A 13,253-nucleotide genomic window follows, 5' to 3' on the forward strand; every position below is an offset into this window, starting at 1 on the left:
CTATGATAAGAAAGTGTGTGTGTGTATGCATGTGAGTATATGTGTGTGTGAACTGATGGTCAGGAGAGCAGTTTTAGAGTGGAAAACTACAGCCCGCCTACAGAGGGGAGGGATTTTTTGTATGACGTATGAGTATAAAAGATGGACTCTGAAATTGTGATGGCAGAATTCTCAATGAATAAAGATCTCTGACTATGCAGATCGGGACTCTGTCTGTTACTTAAATCCCAAAAGACTTACAACCTTTTAGGAGACGCACAGAGACACAGAATAGTTTGATTAATAATTCACTTAACAGCTTGGTCCTTCGAGCTCGGAATCCAATACCTGTCTCTGTCATTCCAGGTAACTCTGAAAACCGTCGACGGGCGAATGATACATTCATAAATAGAAAGTCCTGCCCTTTGACATTAAGGGTTAAGACAGGCCAGAGGACACCTGATTAATGACAGAGACGGTGACGGAATCCAAACCTACATTGAATCTCGGCTGCAAGGATAAGGTCAGTAGTCTTTATTCATTAATTGGGGCAGTCTGGGATTGCTCAGGGTGGATCCGTAACGATTCACGGTAATAGGCCATTACCAAAATAAACTACCCTGTATTCAGAGAACCTGTAATAGATTATAGAACAGTAATGTTCAACAAATAATCTGGGATAAAGAAATACAGGGAGGGGTGTACACCAGAAGGAATTAAAATAGCATGTGTGAGAAATAGAATATTAGTAAAGTCAAAAGTCACAAAAAACTGTAGATTTTGCCATAACTCTATCCGTTTCATGAAACTGGAGCCTTACAAACTCCGGGTTACCGATAGTGTTAACCAATAATCATGTAAGGTTGTATACGTGTGAGACCTAATATTTGCTCAAAAGTCACATCTATGAATAATTCCAGGTGGTTGTATAGAGAAGAGGGAGAACCCATTCCTGTTGTATGAGACTGTCAGGAATTGTCAAGATTACATTGTGGGGATAAATTCCTCCGTAGAGTAGGAGATAATTCTGGGGGACTAGTCAAGAATACCTATACAGGGAGGGGTGATTTCAGGTGTTGTGGTGTGAAGCTGTTTTGAATTACTTGTTATATTGACTTGTTATATAGAAGGGATTTTTAACAGTACCAACCATGGGGGGCAAATCCTCACAAGAGGTCCCAGAATTTACTGAGGACGAGAAATATTTACATTTTACATTACATTTTAGTCATTTAGCAGACACTCTTATCCAGAGCGACTTACAGTTAGTGAGTGCATACATTCTTCTTTTTTTTTCATACTAGCCCCCCGTGGGAATCGAACCCACAACCCTGGCGTTGCAAACACCATGCTCTACCAACTGAGCTACATCCCTGCCGGCCATTCCCTCCCCTACCCTGGACGACGCTGGGCCAATTGTGCGCCGCTCCATGGGTCTCCCGGTCGCGGCCGGCTACGACAGAGCCTGGATTCGAACCAGGATCTCTAGTGGCCTTAGACCACTGCGCCACTCGGGAGAATTACTAGTGTAATTAAACTGGAATCCATGATTAAATAAATGCATGTAAATTGTGGTACTGATCTAAAGAAACAGAAAAGAAAGGGCTTAGAAACAGCCAGGGTGTGGCTAGTAGAAGCTAGAAAGCGGGAAGAAGGCAGGAAGAAAAGAGAAGTGAGTGAGAGTGAAAGAGAAGTGAAGGTTGAGGTCTCAGTGCCTCCCCCAGAGCAGAGGGCAGGAAGGTTATATCCAAACTTGGCAGACCAGGCATGGAGAGAAAATCCAGATGATGAGTACGTAGTGAGGAGAAGGAGAGTGCAGCAGAATAATCTCGCCCCCCCACCGGCCCCACCTCCCTATGAGGAAGAAGGGGCTGGAGGAGGAATGCCGAGACAAAGATTAGAAAGAGAACCACAGGCAAACAGATACAAAATAAGGGGATGTTACATAGGGGAATATACAGTGGCAGCAAACATAAGAATAATAACATATGAGGTACACATGGAAAGTCAGCAATAGAGGTAGAGGAGACAGACGGAGAAGAGTCAGGTGGGGCTGGCAGTGGTAAGGGTAAGATGGAGCAATCCTATCCCTTAATAGCCCTGCCAAACCCCAGAGCAGGAGAAGACAACCAGCCTGATACCTTATAAGTATACAGAGCATGGACTCAGAGAGATGTAGTGAGAGCAGTGTCTGGGAAATGACAGTCAATTTTTTTGGTTCCACGGGTAAAAAGTATGAAGAAGTGATTTGTGTCGATTTAAGAATTGGCTAAAAACACCACGAAGGGATTATTTGGAAGGTACCTATAAGTTCCTAACGTTATATATGTATGAACTTGCTCACCCAAACGTAGACGTACGTCATGGGTGAGAAAGTAGAGAATATGAGTTTAAGGTTGTACAGTTGTTGGATAATGTGATAAGGTTTAATGGGTAATCGGACAATAACTAATGTGGTTATAGACGTAATGTATAATATAGTAGAAAGCAAATATAGGGTTCCATTGAACTATTATTGTTATTTGTCATTTCAATGGCATAAGGTGAAATCTGTATTTATGAGTGTAATTCAACGGCTGGTATGGGTGGTAACCGGATACTACTGAGTATTTGGTTTGGTGATGTTGAATGGAAGATTTGTAGCGTGGTTTGGGTTAAATAGAAAGGCTCACTTATTCAACAGGAATAGGTGCAGGGAGAGAGATTTTGTGTTGCCGAATGAGGTGAGTTAAAAACTACTGAGAATAGAGAAGTATTATGGACATACCATCGTAATAATGAGAATAGAGAAGTATTATGGACATACCATCGTAATAAATAAACTGAACCAAACATGACGTTACTACAGCAATAGAGGATGGTTAATGTTGTTACGTTAGTTTTTAAACCCGATGATAGAGGTAAATGCAGAACGCTGTTTGAGAGTGTATTTTATTTTTGCTACTAGGGGATTTAGTGTTTGGGATGAAAGGGCTGGCTAGTCGGAAGTGATGACGTGGCTGGCTGTGCGACATGGAAGTGGTTGTTTGGCGTGCTTTGAAAGGATCGCGGATTTTGTGGAGTGACTGACAATGTATGTAGAGGGTCCCTGGTTCGAACCTAGGTAGGGACAGTGGGTAAAGCTTTCGCATTGGGGCTATGGACCTAGATTACTAGATGGATTGAGAAATGTGACTAGTGAATGGGGGGACCTAGGGGGACCTAGTGAATGACCAGCTCTCTGCAGGTCATTCACTAGGTCCCCCCGTGTGGTTCTGGGATTTTTGCTCACCGTTCTTGTGATCATTTTGATCCCACGTGGTGAGATCTTGCGTGGAGCCCCAGATCGAGGGAGATTATCAGTGGTCTTGTATGTCTTCCATTTCCTAATAATTGCTCCCACAGTTGATTTCTTCAAACCAAGCTGCTTACCTATTGCAGATTCAGTCTTCCCAGCCTGGTGCAGGTCTACAATTTTGTTTCTGGTGTCCTTTGACAGCTCTTTGGTCTTGGCCATAGTGGAGTTTGGAGTGTGACTGTTTGAGGATGTGGACAGGTGTCTTTTATACTGATAACAAGTTCAAACAGGTGCCATTAATACAGGTAACGAGTGGAGGACAGAGGAGCCTCTTAAAGAAGAAGTTACAGGTCTGTGAGAGCCAGAACTCTTGCTTGTTTGTAGGTGACCAAATACTTATTTTCCACCATAATTTGCAAATAAATTCATTAAAAATCCTACAATGTGATTTTCAGGATTTTTTCCCCTCATTTTGTCTGTCATAGTTGACGTGTACTTATGATGAAAATTACAGGCCTCTCTCATCTTTTTAAGTGGGAGAACTTGCACAATTGGTGGCTGACTAAATACTTTTTTTCCCCACTGTAGCTTAAGTAGATAAATATTCGAGTTATGTCTATGAAAATATGTTTTTAAGTAGTAATGGGGGGAGGGGGGGGGGGGGTGAGAGACAGTACATAGTTGAAATGATAGGAATAAAATGAAATGTATGCTTATCAACGATAGCAAGTATTTGTTTTATTAATTAGGGCCTAATAAAGATTTTGAATAGCGAACTGAAAATTGCTATAGAGTTGGGACAATTATTTGAATTGATACAAAAAATAAAAAGAATAATGGTTCTAGTTCACGGGTAAAAGAGTACTTGCTTGACTGTATCGAATAGTTTGAATAGTTGAATGAAAAGCATTTCTTTGACAAATTCTAATGGTTATTACTTTATTGTATAGGTTGGGTAACACCAGTGGTGTATTAAAATAATTGGTGATTTCTAAAACAACAATCTGTTTATGGTACGTTGAACAATGGGATATAGTTGTGACTATTAGGATGATGAATTTAATAAACATTGGTTATAAGTATGAAGTTATTAAACAATAGGTTTATATTTTAAAAACATCAATGCAACAGGTTGCGATTATTAAATTAATAGAAAGGGGTTATAGGTTTATATTAGAAGGTGTAGTGAACTTAATGAAACGTGGTATTATATAGTTTCTTCCAGGATTGATGGAAGTCTCCTATAGCATTATGTTAAGGGGATGCCTGGGATAAAATATAATGTCTTACTTACACGGAGTATGTGATTGTATTGGCTAATGAATGAAATGTGACATTTACAGGGGCGACAGGAACAATAGAAGGGGAGACAGATTTTCCTATGGTGTTGATCAAATAATTGATAATGGATCATTTGAGATTCCAAGCATCTGCCTCTAACCCTAGGAAGCTCTTTGCCACCTTCTCCTCCCTGCTGAATCCTCCTCCCCCTCCCCCTCCCCCCTCCTCCCTCTCTGTGGATGATTTCGTCAACCATTTTGAAAAGAAGGTTGACTACATCCGATCCTCGTTTGTTAAGTCAAATGACACTGCTGGTCCTGGTCACACTGCCCTACCCTATGCTTTGACTTCTTTCTCCCCTCTCTCTCCAGATAAAATCTTGCGACTTGTGACGGCCGGCCGCCCATCAACCTGCCCGCTTGACCCTATCCCCTCCTCTCTTCTCCAGACCATCTCCGGTGACCTTCTCCCTTACCTCACCTCGCTCATCAACTCATCCTTGACCGCTGGCTATGTCCCTTCTGTCTTCAAGAGAGCGAGAGTTGCACCCCTTCTCAAAAAACCAACACTCGATCCCTCTGATGTCAACAACTACAGACCAGTATCCCTTCTTTCTTTTCTCTCCAAAACTCTTGAGCGTGCCGTCTTTAGCCAACTCACTTGCTATCTCTCTCAGAATGACCTTCTTGATCCAAACCAGTCAGGTTTCAAGACTGGTCATTCAACTGAGACTGCTCTTCTCTGTGTCACGGAGGCTCTCCGCACTGCTAAAGCTAACTCTCTCTCCTCTGCTCTTGTCCTTCTAGACCTGTCTGCTGCCTTTGATACTGTGAACCATCAGATCCTCCTCTCCACCCTCTCCGAGCTGGGCATCTCCGGCGTGGCTCACTCTTGGATTGCGTCATACCTGACCGGTCGCTCCTGCCAAGTGGCGTGGCGAGAATCTGTCTCCGCACCACGTGCTCTCACCACTGGTGTCCCCCAGGGCTCAGTTCTAGGCCCTCTCCTATTCTCGCTATACACCAAGTCACTTGGCTCTGTCATATCCTCATCCTCTCCTATCATTGCTACGCAGACGACACACAACTAATCTTCTCCTTTCCCCCTTCTGATAACCAGTTGGCGAATCGCATCTCTGCATGTCTGGCAGACATATCAGTGTGGATGACGGATCACCACCTCAAGCTGAACCTCGGCAAGACGGAGCTGCTCTTCCTCCCGGGGAAGGACTGCCCGTTCCATGATCTCGCCATCACGGTTGACAACTCCGTTGTGTCTTCCTCCCAGAGTGCGAAGAGCCTTGGCGTGACCCTGGACAACACCCTGTCGTTCTCCGCTAACATCAAGGCGGTGACCCGATCCTGTAGGTTCATGCTCTACAACATTCAGAGAGTACGACCCTGCTTTACACAGGAAGTGGCACAGGTCCTAATCCAGGCACTTGTAATCTCCCGTCTGGATTACTGCAACTCGCTGTTGGCTGGGCTCCCTGCCTGTGCCATTAAACCCCTACAACTCATCCAGAATGCCGCAGCCCGTCTGGTGTTCAACCTTCCCAAGTTCTCTCACTTCACCCCGCTCCTCCGCACACTCCACTGGCTTCCAGTTGAAGCTTGCATCTGCTACAAGACCATGGTGCTTGCCTACGGAGCTGTGAGGGGAACGGCACCTCCGTACCTTCAGGCTCTGATCAGTCCCTACACCCAAACGAGGGTATTGCGTTCATCCACCTCTGGCCTGCTGGCCCCCCTACCTCTGCGGAAGCACAGTTTCTGCTCAGCCCAGTCAAAACTGTTCGCTGCTCTGGCACCCCAATGGTGGAACAAGCTCCCTCACGACGCCAGGACAGCGGAGTCACTCACCACCTTCCGGAGACACTTGAAACCCCACCTCTTTAAGGAATACCTGGGATAGGATAAAGTAATCCTTCTTCTTTTTTTTTTTTTACATATTGTAAAGTGGTTATCCCACTGGCTATAAGGTGAATGCAACAATTTGTAAGCCGCTCTGGATAAGAGCGTCTGCTAAATGACGTAAATGTAAATGTAGGGGTTCAATAATCATTGTGAGATTTAAAGAGGATATGATCTGAAGGGTAATCAATTAAACATAATCATAGTATACTCAAGGAATTTTGAGTGGTTTTATGGATTAGTTATGAGGAATTAGATTGATACAAACGATTATTGATGAGTTAGGACTGGGGATATCTGTATCGTGTTTTGTGTGTACTTACCATTTAGATTACTGATGGTAATTGAAGGTTAACAAAATGAATAATTTATCTTCCAGGAGAAAGAGATTCGCTTATCTCATTGGAATGTTGCCCAGTGATAGGGGGAGCAGTTTAATGGAGTTAGGATATATGATTTCTTATGAGAATAAATGTCATGAAGACTTAATGAACACTTGGGATAAGTAACATTTATGAAATATTTAGAATGATGGTAATGTTTAGTATACTATGGGATGGAACAGTTTGTTGAATAATTTCAAATTGCCTCTGAACTCTGTTTTGACTTTCTGGTGTTAATTAATAATCCACACTGGTAAATTCTAAAGGCATGAGAGGATGACTTTAAGATAGTTTATTTTACCAAGTTGAGGGTAATTTATAAAACTGTGAAAAGTGTGAAGAAGATTATAATTTGGTAATAATATATATGATTTGAACCATAAAATAACAGAAGAGAGAGAGAGCTTTCCCTGAATGAGGGATACCTGTTGCTAGTCAATTGTACTAATCTTGGATTACTTTTACGGGATAGAAGTAAGTTGAGGTATTATCAAATGTTGTCATTTAAATTTCATTTTTATTATGCTTTAAGTTGGTATTTGAAACTAAATTAATGCAATGAGCTGCAGTAATCAGAGGAAGGCACAATCTAATGCGAAACAGCTATTACCTAGATCATTTATTTAGTAATGAGATCAGGAAGATAGGAGCAATAAAGAAGCAAGGGACAGTCTCAAAAATAAATAAGGGATGGCAATTGGATGATAAATTACCAATATTACCTAAGTGATTGTTTAGGTAGGTGGTAATATTGACACATGGGCAGTGACATGTGTCAAGAGGAGGGATGGATGGTAGAGCAGATTAGACAACACTTTGTCGCATAAAGGATAACTAATTAAAGATGTGTTATCTGTGCTCAAAAGAATCACCAGGGCAGACAAAGGGCACCTCAGGGTGAGTATCCTCCGGCTAAGTACCCTTTCCAGCAATTGGAAATTGATTTTATAGAGTTATCACGGAGTGAAGGGAAGAAATGTAGAGTAACCCCAGATAAAGATGGGTTATCCCCCTTTGAGAAAGTGTTTGGAAGACCTTACAGAATGCCACAGTTGGCAGGACCAGACAGGCAGACATAGAACTAGGGAGCACCCTAGCAGAACACGTGAGAAGGTAGTTTATTAACCACACCTGTATGTCAGAGGTTTTGTGCCCCACAGGTGAACTAAAGGAGAAGGTGTCCCACTCTATATAACCTGGAGACTGGGTGTGGAACCAATCGTTGAGGAAAAAGGATTGAAAGCAGTCACACTGGGAGGGACCATACCAAGTCCTATTGGTAACTGCCTTCGCTATAACAATAGCTGAGAGAGCCACTTGGGTCAACGTTACCCACTGCAAAAAGGTAGGCCCACATACCAACACCGTTGAACACACACAGAGTTAAAGAGAAGAACTGCACCATAAGGGTTCGGGGGTAAACTCTGTTAACAAAGAAACCCTACCCCGACCTTTCATCACTGTGGGGTGTTTATAGAGGTGTGGGTATGGGGAAGTACCAGGCAGGTGAGGCAGGGACAGGATTGGGATGGCGGTTTGTGGGATTTTGGGGGACTCTGAGCTGCATCATCATATTAACCATATTATGGATTAATCCAGGTCAACCTAAACAGAGAAATTATGCACTGATTCGATCTTGTAGAAATACTGAAACGAAGAAAGACTATTGGGGGAATGATTATTTTAATAGTTAAAGTCAGTTTAGGACAAGATTGGGGATTCAAGATACCATTCGACTTCTCCCATGAAGAGATGGGAGGTTTTGGGGGCTTTGGTAAGAAGATGGCGTGTACAAGAAAGTTAGGTCCTAGAAGGTATGGTAAATACATTTGCACTGGGGAACGCTCATGTCCTTGGGCAAGGGTGTTTAAACATACCTGGGGAACATACTATGAGAATGGAATGGACGCAGTACACCGATGGGGAATTAAACAAACCCATGATAAATGTAAAACGGAACTGGTGATAACGGTAAAGTCAATTATGCAAGATGACATAGCAAGGAACTATTGGGCCTGTGTTGATGATTTCGGGGCAGATATATGTTTGAGGTTCATTTTTCAGGAGAGAAATGAATCTTCCACCCCCGAGACAGAACAGCAGGTAGATCTAATGTTATCACCGGAGGTACCAAAAAACTAGTCTAATACCCCTTGGAAGGCCCTCAGAAGGAATCCTAAATAGCACTAAACCACCAAGGGTAGAATATTTCCTCTTGCAGGAAATGAACCAAGGAGAAGTAGAAGGAATTTCAAATGAGAACTTTTGGGTAAGGTGGATGAACTACACAGCTAGGGTGTTGGGTCAAACTAATTGTTATGCCTGTTCAACAGGTAGGCCAACCCTTGTAACTGCACCTATGCCTCAGACCATGTTCTCTTGTGTGATAGATTTGGGATCAAACCAAACCTCACCTAATTGTTCTGATATTAAAAAGGATAATACTAAGGCACCCCAATTCACCATGAACCCCGGAGATTATCAATGTTATAGACACCAAAGTAATGCGAATCACAGATCAAATTGGAGAAGGGTTTACAACAACGTTTTTCTGGTGGGTTACAATTGATAAAAATGTTGACTGGATTAATTACAGTGGGGGAAAAAAGTATTTAGTCAGCCACCAATTGTGCAAGATCTCCCACTTAAAAAGATGAGAGAGGCCTGTAATTTTCATCATAGGTACACGTCAACTATGACAGACAAAATGAGAAAAAAAATCCAGAAAATCACATTGTAGGATTTTTAATGAATTTATTTGCAAATTATAGTGGAAAATAAGTATTTGGTCAATAACAAAAGTTTCTCAATACTTTGTTATATACCCTTTGTTGGCAATGACACAGGTCAAACGTTTTCTGTAAGTCTTCACAAGGTTTTCACACACTGTTGCTGGTATTTTGGCCCATTCCTCCATGCAGATCTCCTCTAGAGCAGTGATGTTTTGGGGCTGTCGCTGGGCAACACAGACTTTCAACTGCCTCCAAAGATTTTCTATGGGGTTGAGATCTGGAGACTGGCTAGGCCACTCCAGGACCTTGAAATGCTTCTTACGAAGCCACTCCTTCGTTGCCCGGGCGGTGTGTTTGGGATCATTGTCATGCTGAAAGACCCAGCCACGTTTCATCTTCAATGCCCTTGCTGATGGAAGGAGGTTTTCACTCAAAATCTCACGATACATGGCCCCATTCATTCTTTCCTTTACACGGATCAGTCGTCCTGGTCCCTTTGCAGAAAAACAGCCCCAAAGCATGATGTTTCCACCCCCATGCTTCACAGTAGGTATGGTGTTCTTTGGATGCAACTGAGCATTCTTTGTCCTCCAAACACGACAAGTTGAGTTTTTACCAAAAAGTTATTTTGGTTTCATCTGACCATATGACATTCTCCCAATCCTCTTCTGGATCATCCAAACGCACTCTAGCAAACTTCAGACGGGCCTGGACATGTACTGGCTTAAGCAGGGGGACACGTCTGGCACTGCAGGATTTGAGTCCCTGGCGGCGTAGTGTGTTACTGATGGTAGGGTTTGTTACTTTGGTCCCAGCTCTCTGCAGGTCATTCACTAGGTTCCCCCGTGTGGTTTGGGGTTTTTTGCTCACCGTTCTTGTGATCATTTTGACCCCACAGGGTGAGATCTTGCGTGGAGCCCCAGATCGAGGGAGATTATCAGTGGTCTTGTATGTCTTCCATTTCCTAATAATTGCTCCCACAGTTGATTTCTTCAAACCAAGCTGCTTACCTATTGCAGATTCAGTCTTCCCAGCCTGGTGCAGGTCTACAATTTTGTTTCTGGTGTCCTTTGACAGCTCTTTGGTCTTGGCCATAGTGGAGTTTGGAGTGTGACTGTTTGAGGTTGTGGACAGGTGTCTTTTTATACTGATAACAAGTTCAAACAGGTGCCATTAATACAGGTAACGAGTGGAGGACAGAGGAGCCTCTTAAAGAAGAAGTTACAGGTCTGTGAGTGCCAGAAATCTTGCTTGTTTGTAGGTGACCAAATACTTATTTTCCACCATAATTTGCAAATAAATTCATTAAAAATCCTACAATGTGATTTTCTAGATTTTTTTTCCTCAATCTGTCTGTCATAGTTGACGTGTACCTATGATGAAAATTACAGGCCTCTCTCATCTTTTTAAGTGGGAGAACTTGCACAATTGGTGGCTGACTAAATACTTTTTTTCCCCACTGTACATCTACAAAGGTTCGTTAATTAGACAGGGGATGCAGTGAAGAGAATCTCAGGCCAACTATCCGCCACCTCACTCATGACCTGCAGAATAGTTTGGTTCTCGAAATGCTTTTAGCAGAGAAGGGCGGATTTGCAAGATGGTGGGAGGTCATTGTTGTATGTTTATCCCCAACAACACAGCCCCAGATGGTACAGTAACTAGAGCTATAGCAGGTCTCACTGCATTACATTTTACATTTTAGTCATTTAGCAGACGCTCTTATCCAGAGCGACTTACAGGAGCAATTAGGGTTAAGTGCCTTGCTCAAGGGCACATCGACAGATTTTTCACCTAGTCGGCTCGGGATTAGAACCAGCGACCTTTCGGTTACTGGCACAACGCTCTTAACCACTAAGCTACCTGCGCGTACATACAGTATAGTAAATAGGCCACTCATTCTTCAAGGCAAGAAGCAGTAGACTATCCCACAGCTTTCTCTAGTGGTGGGCTAAACCGTTTTCTGCTGCTTGGAATCAGTTCCGCTTCTTCTGCCCGCTTCTTCTGCCGTGCACCCATCTCCTCCTGAGGCTCTGGAACACACTGGAACCCAATCAGCATTCCCACGATAGAGAAACTCGCCACAATGAAAGGTGCCATAACGCCAATGGTCAGAGGTGCCGTTTTGTAGATGAAGGCTTCAGACAGGAAGTGTCCCAGAGCCAGTACAAATGTCCAAAGGGTGATGTGATAGAGCGTTTTGTTCTGAATGTCGATGGCGCACATGCAGCGGATAATTGAAGACAACAATGTCCAGATTCCAAATGTTCTTGCTTGGAGGCCATTTACAAAATATGGTGTCCCCGTGTAGAGTTTCTCAGAGAGGAAGCTGTGATCTCTGAAACTCTGGACAGTGTATAAAGTGCATAAAGTAAAGAATGGGCTGAGAACTGGGGGGTGAATACATCAATGACTGGTTGGTTTGATAAAATGTTTGGTAAATGGAAAACTATTGTTGTAACTATTTTAGGCGCGGCAATCGCGTCTATGGGTATGCTTGTTCTTTGTGGATGTTGTCTTATTCCCTGTGTCCGAGGATTGGTGAGCAAGGCGTTGGAGCAGTATCACAGCAGATGGTGAGATACGGCCCAATCCCGGACTCCGACCTAAGGAATGAAGAATATGACCCACCAGGCTTGGTGGAGGACGACGACGATTCAGATAGTGTCACGATCGTCGTATACAGAGGACCAAGGCACAGCGTTATTTGCGAACATGCTTTTATTATTGATACACGAACAAAATAACAAAAACGATACGTGACGTCCAAAGGTGCAAAAACACAAACCTACAACAGGAACAAGATCCCACAAACACTGTGGAAAAACAGACTGTTTAAATATGGTTCCCAATCAGAGACAACCAGCAACAGCTGACACTCGTTGCCTCTGATTGAGAACCACTCTGGCCAACATAGAAACACAATACAAGAACTATACCCTAGAAACACAAAACTAGAACAACATAAAGAACACTCACATCCTGGCTCAACATACAAGCGTCCCCAGAGCCAGGGCGTGACAGTACCCCCCCCCAAAGGCGCGGACTCCGACCGCGCCAACAGAACACCACAGGGGAGGGACCGGGTGGGCACTCCGCCTTGGCGGCGGATCCGTCTCTGGGCATGATCCCCACTCCCTCTCTAACCCCCCACAGTACCCCTGGTCCGGTCTGGCCCTGCTGGCCGGAGCTGGACTGAACACTGGTGGAGCGGATTGCTCTAGCTCCGGCGTGGAGCAGCTGACCGGTACCGGACCAGGCACCGGTGGAACAGGCACGGGCTGTGCCGGACTGATGACGCACACCACTGGCTTGGTGTGGGGAGCAGGAACAGGCCGAGCCGGGCTGGCGACGTGCACCATAGGCTTGGTGCGGGGAGCAGGAGCGGGCCGGACCGGGCTGACGAAGCGCACCACTGACTTGGTGCGGAGAGCAGGAATGGACCGGGCCGGGCTGGCGACGCGCACCACTGACTTGGTGCGGGGAGCAGGAACAGGCCGGGCCGGGCTGGCGACGCTCACCATAGGCTTGGTGCGGGGAGCAGGAACAGGCCGGACCGGGCTGGCGACGCGCACCATAGGCTTGGTGCGGGGAGCAGGAACAGGCCGGACCGGGCTGACGAAGCGCACCATAGGCTTGGTGCGGGGAGCAGGAACAGGCCGGGCCGGGCTGGCGACGCGCACCATAG

Source organism: Coregonus lavaretus (genome assembly GCF_964263955.1).
Source record: "Coregonus lavaretus genome assembly, chromosome: 27".
Lineage (NCBI taxonomy): Eukaryota > Metazoa > Chordata > Actinopteri > Salmoniformes > Salmonidae > Coregonus > Coregonus lavaretus.